Source organism: Vulpes vulpes, chromosome 7, assembly GCF_048418805.1.
Source record: "Vulpes vulpes isolate BD-2025 chromosome 7, VulVul3, whole genome shotgun sequence".
NCBI classification, from domain to species: Eukaryota; Metazoa; Chordata; class Mammalia; order Carnivora; family Canidae; genus Vulpes; species Vulpes vulpes.
Genome location: NC_132786.1, coordinates 32,409,255 through 32,415,254, shown reverse-complemented (window position 1 = coordinate 32,415,254; position 6,000 = coordinate 32,409,255). Strand labels below are relative to the sequence as shown.

Below are 6,000 nucleotides of genomic sequence, written 5' to 3'. Positions count from 1 at the left end.
TGCACCTGTGCCCCCGACCTCCAGTCCAGAGCACTGACCACACAGGAACAGCCTGGATTTGAGTTCTACTTCCACCTCTTCCAAGATATGTGTGACACTCAGGTTGCTATCATCAGCTTTTATCTGCTCATCCATAAAACTAGAGAATGTCGTAGGATGGATGTAAGGAATAAAGAGATGTTGACTGTGTAGAAGGTGCCCGGCAAACAATTGGTGCTGGAAACATTTATTATGGTCAAATCTGAGACTTCACCTTGGGGATATAATTCAATAAATCTTCCATTCAATCAACAAGCAAAGAAGTATTTACTGAGTGCCTTGATCATACAGCCAGAAGACATGGGCTCACTAATTTGTTGAATAAATGAATCGCCTCTTATCCATCACTAGGTGACTTTGGACCAGTCATCAGATCTCTGTCTCTGTTTTGTAGGCTCTAAAATGCAGGGCTGGCAGGATAGTGTTGATGCAGCCTCCAGCTTTGATGCTCCGTTAGTTGAGCAGGGACACTGTGAGGGCCACAAAGGGACATCAGACAGAGATCCAGCTCTCCCAAGTCTTACTATCTAGTTAAGGAGCTGTGTCAGGTGGACCTACCTGGAGGAAACTGATAACTGAAGGCAACGTGTGAGGGGTCCAGGTAAGAGGTGAGTGCTATAGCATCCCGAAGAGAAAGAGCCGGTCTTGAAGGGATGATGGTTGGAGGAAGTGAGGCCAGGCCCACTCCTTGGAGGAAAGATGGGATCATAGAAGCATCCAGCAGTGATTCTGGACCAGGTGGCATTCTCGGCCAGGTGGGCTGAAATGAATAGCACAAGCTAGAATGATTACATTTCCTGAAATTTCAGTGAAGTTCAAGTGGAGCGAAAGGAAGCCAAACCCTAGGCTATGAGGGCCAAGTATTGACAGCAGAGCTGCAGGATGAGCTTTCACAACTGATGTAGGCATCCTAACAGGCCCCCTCATGCCTTCCATCCTTCCAGGCCAGCACCTGCAATGCCAGGGAGATCACGTCACTATTAACCTCCTCACCTGCTTCACCATCACCTCTTTACACAATCTTTCAGAAAGGTCTCTGCCCTGCGTTTGTCCCTTCTCTTGCCCAGCTTTCCCTCCAGGCTGAAGTGTAGAAGACCAGAAAGCCACAAACACTGGACAGTTCCCTTCATTCTTACTTCCCTTCTTGAATTAACAAATGCCATTTTTTACCCCATGCAGCTTGGCCTTGCCTTATCCTTTCTCTATAAAACAGAGAAAAATATACAAATAAATTTCCATATTCCATTAACTATTACACATTCATTGTGAATTTTGGAAAATACAGACAAGCATAGAGAACACGGTATTTACCTGTGTTAAATGTGGATGACAGGTAGACAAGTAGAGAGAAAAATTTAAAACTGGATATACAGCTTCACATTTTGTTTGTTTTCATTTTCAAATGGGTCATTTGAGGTCCCATCATGAGCGTGTCCTTTACCCTTAACACAGGCATGGTTTGATCTGAAGGCATGGTTTTTAATGACTATATAATATTCCGCTGAATGCATTTAGCCAGAAGTTATCCATCTATCACACCATTCTTGGACATGATGGTTATTTCTGATTTTTAACTACCGTAAATACTGTTGCAATGAACATTCTATATATCAGTCTTTTTCTGAGATCATATTATAAGGGGAAATTCCCAGATGTGGAATTTCTTGGTCCAAGTATATATGTGTTTAGGCTATTGGTACACACTGCATTCCTCTTTACCTTTACAAAGGTGAGCTCCTCTACAGTTCACTGACTCGCTAATATGGTATTGCTCATTATTACAGTGACTCTTCATGAGGATATGTCTTGTCTCCCCAACTAGACTCGGAGTTCCTCTAAAAGAGGAATCAGTTATCCTCCAAGGCCCATTGGCCAACAGATAAGTATGGAGCGAGCAACTTAGCACCACCGGCATCTCAGATGGTCTTCTCCCCACCATAGGATTATTCAACAGGGCTCACAGAATTTAGTTGCTCAAGTGCAACAAAGACTTCATTATTAATTGGTCCCACCTGCAAAACAATCCCACACCATTATTTCTAGGTCCTTGTGATTTCATTTCAGCCTAAAGAAAAGCTTCCTGACTGCCTGAGTTCCCCCAAAATAAAATGGGCTTCCCTGAGAGGTGATGAGTGGGGACCATGTGACAGGGATATTGCTCAAAGGATTCTACCTGAGATGAAATTTAAGGACCCATCCAATCCTGAGCTCCAGGGATTCTTTTCATTCCTGTCACTTCCCGTAACCAGCAGTACAGCCATCTATGCCAAGGGCTCTCAATAAATGCTGTGGGCCAGATGACAGAGTCCCTGCCCAGCTCAACAACTGACAGGAGTGGGTTGAGGGCTAAATCAATGGTGTTCACAAACCGAAGGTGCCTATTAAATCTTTCTTCACAGTATCAGCTACACGATGGCCCTATAAATCTTTAAAATGGCTCCAGTATTTCATTTCAGTTTAGCTGTACTGCAGGAGAGAGTAAGTAGTGTGCCTCCCACATGTTAACTCCACCCAGGGAAGCCTCCATGCCCAAAGGGCCAGAGGGCATTGCAGTGGGGCTGGGGAGCAGACCCTTCCCTGGCAGAGGGAGCCTCCAGGTAGAACCAGAATGTGGTTCGGGAATACACAACATAATCTCGCCAACTCACATTCACTGAAGCCAAATGAAGGAACACTACCGATTCATTTTAAAGACCATTGACTGGTTTAAGAGAAATTCAGGATACCTGCTTGGACGTACCAGTAATGACAACCGAGTTAAAGACTTCTTTGTCTTGGAGGTCCTGGGGGAGCCTACTCTGCGGCAGGAGGACCTCATAGCAGTCTAACACCCTTAGGTAAGTGGGTGTTTAGAATGTGTGTTGGGGGTTCCTCTAATAAAAATATTATTCTCATATAGAAAGGAAGAAAGAAAGAAAGAAAGAAAGAAAGAAAGAAAGAAAGAAAGAAAGAAAACTCTCTTCTAATTTAGTAAAACTCATATTTATTTGCACCACCTGGAATCTACATGTGCTAAGTGAAGGTAGAGTCCAAAGCATTCCTCTTTGAATTATAATAGTGCTGCGTTAACGAGATTTTTCTAAGCCTTTAATGGAAATGAGCTCTAAGGTTTTCCCACGGTTTCTGGTTGTGGCATGGGGAACTAGGACCCTGTCCTCTGCCTCCCGAGCACTCCAGAGGCTGTCATTAACACTGCGCTAGTATCCCCAGATAAAGGAGCAAGAGCTGCAGCCGTCCTTAGGCCCGGGAGCAGAACTGGCAGGTGAAGGGAAGGGAAAGCTTTGCTTGTGCTCATGAATAGCAACCTCCACTGCCCACCAGCCTGGGAAAGGTAGGGACCAAAACACATCTCAAGCTTGGACCATTTCAGGTGCCTCCTGGGTGGGGCATGGACTCTTGTGTTTCAGCATCTTGTCTCAGCCGAGGACCCCCACCCCCACAACATAGAAATAACTGATGTGCTCAGGACAGCAATTTCACCGCACTTGCCTCAGTCTAAGCCCCTGAGGACCCGCGATCATCCAGTCACATAACTCAGCCTCCTCGTCATCTTCAGATCCACTCTGGGACGCTTATGGAGTGAGTTCCTTTTTCCTATTTTCCCCCACCTTTCATTCCACCTCACCACCACCCCCCACACAAGCCCCCACAACGTGTTCATTAATGAACGCATTTAATCAAGTTTATGAAGTCTCTTTATTATCAATAACCCTAATCACTCTTAATTGCTGCATCATTAGTTCGGCCACGCTCAGATGTAGCAGTTAGGAGGAGCAGTAAATGACAACTGCAGAAAAATGACTTGCTGCAGAAAAGCCTGGGAGGGAAGGACTGACAGGAGAAGAGGCAAAGGGAAGAGAGAAGAGTGGGCGTGCTCAAGCCGAGCAAGGCGGCCTGCTGCTGGGCAGAGCTGGGGGGGAGAGATGCCATTAAGAGGTTCGGCCAGGTGTAAAGATGCCGGTGAGCCAGTTTTGCATATTTCTAAACTTTGGGGAGCTCCACATCAGCAGCATGAGTGAACGTTCTGCTTGACAAAAGTTGATGTTATGTTAATATCTAGCACCTGCCACCCTCGGGGATCTTCAAGGCCTCTGCAAGCTCCATTGTGTTCAAAGCCAAATGCTTGGTGGATGCGAGGTGAAGGATGCGCCTTGTCATTGGGAAAGCAGCAAGGGGTGGCCCGCTGCAGGTCTTTGTTGAGACATTAACTCTCCTGCCTTTACATGTTCTTGAAGTCTCTGCACAGCCAAGGAAACCACCGAGATGCCTCGGGTAAGAAAGAGGTGGCCAGCAGCATCTCCTCGCATTCATTAATCTCCCGAGGAGCCCAGAGATCGAAGACCCTGTCCAAATGCAACCTTAACTCATGGTGTTGTCTTCAGTCTGACTCTTTATCTGCCTCATCTCCCATTCCATAAAGTAGATTTAATGAAACCCATGGCCAGCCAACTTCAAATGAATGCTCAAGAGTAAATAAGACTACCTAGCGGGTTTCTCAGGGTTGTGAGAAATACTTGGGGGATACAGGGTGGGGGAGCCTGGGAAATTCTGACTATCTGCTAGGGGGGATCTCTGTGGGTCCCTCCCTCCTTATAGTTGTCTCACTGCTCTTTCCTTCAGCCTCACCATGTATGAAAATCTCCATAATGAGACTTTATACACAGGCAGTCTGAATCCTGGAGGCACAAAACTCTTCCTACTTCCAATCTCTAGAATTCTCTCTTGCACACCCCCTCAAAATGCAAAATCAGCCTTTCCACCTTCCCCATTTTTTTCCTGTTCATGCTTATTTCCTAACTCTGCCCCTTAAGTGTTCATCAAAAAAATATTTGTCAGTAGGTCCTGTGTGTCAGGCTCTGGGAATATAATAGTAGATCAACATGAAACCTGTCTTGAAGGAGCTTATGGTTTAGTAATGAATCTGAGAAACTATAATATAACTACGTCCCAACTCTGCTCACCACTTGGGTGCTAAAAATATTTCATAGAAAGATGCTGTCAGTGCTAAATAAACCAGCCAATGCCTTACCCCACTCTTCACCCCTTTTGTGTCCTCACATTGCAAAGGCCCCACCAATGTCTCCCCATGGGCAACCATTTCTTGGGTAGTTCCCAGGTTATCTACCTGCAGGCTCAGCTCTGCCCTCATGAGGATGTTCTAGAAGCTTTATTCTCAGTAGGAGATGTCTGGAGCTTTTGAGCCATAGGCTCAACAAGCTGTTCCTTTCCCACAAGATTGTGCCTCTTTCTTAGATGCCGATTCATTTATTTTCTGTCCACAGCCAAACCCCATTTCCAGGAGCTTGCCCCATCCTGTAGCCCAATGGCTGGCTATGGTGCTTTCATTGTTCAGGACCCAGCCGTTAATGCTGGCACAGAGTAACTCATTACCACCGTGAACATTCATGCTCATGACTAATGCTGTTCAGATGCCAGGTAAGTTTGTCCCCATCTTTTGTCCTCCAAATACGAGTTGTGTCTAAATGCCACAAAAATTTGTGGATTGTACCACCACTGACACCAGAGATTGACACTGCGTTAGAGTGTAGAGATGATCTGAGAGGCAGAAGGGCTTTGGTAAAAGTAAGCACGAAAACAATGAACCAGTTGGATCCTCTCAAAAAACATGAATACTACAGATTCTTGCATAATGAAGTGCTGTTTATCAGTAGAGCCACGTGTCCATTTTCTTACTTCTTTTCATGTCCTAATCCATGTTCCAGAGGTATTCATGAAGTGCTATGATATTTCGGAGAATCTCATGTAGTCACTGAAGTGTGTTTTGCCTTTCTAAACAATCTATACATTTACATTTATAATACATTACATTTATATACTTTACATTTATATACACTACATCTATATCTAAAGTTAAATGGGTAAACTGTGATACCACCTCTTCACATTTCTGAGTCGATCTAAATATTGCTTTAAAAGACAGTGAAAATCAAGATGGAAGAG

The 6,000-nt window shown here is 44.9% G+C and overlaps 1 long non-coding RNA gene across 1 annotated transcript in view; it reads right to left on the bottom strand.

The window, feature by feature from the left end:
• Positions 1-210: 210 nt before the first annotated feature.
• Positions 211-6,000, bottom strand: part of LOC140599661 (uncharacterized) — a 45,602-nt gene continuing 39,812 nt past the window's right edge. Inside the window, exons 2-3 of the long non-coding RNA XR_012002563.1 lie at positions 598-799; positions 211-509 (exon numbers count right to left, since the gene is read on the bottom strand). This is a non-coding gene — a long non-coding RNA (uncharacterized lncRNA). The remainder of the gene's footprint in view (positions 510-597; positions 800-6,000) is intronic.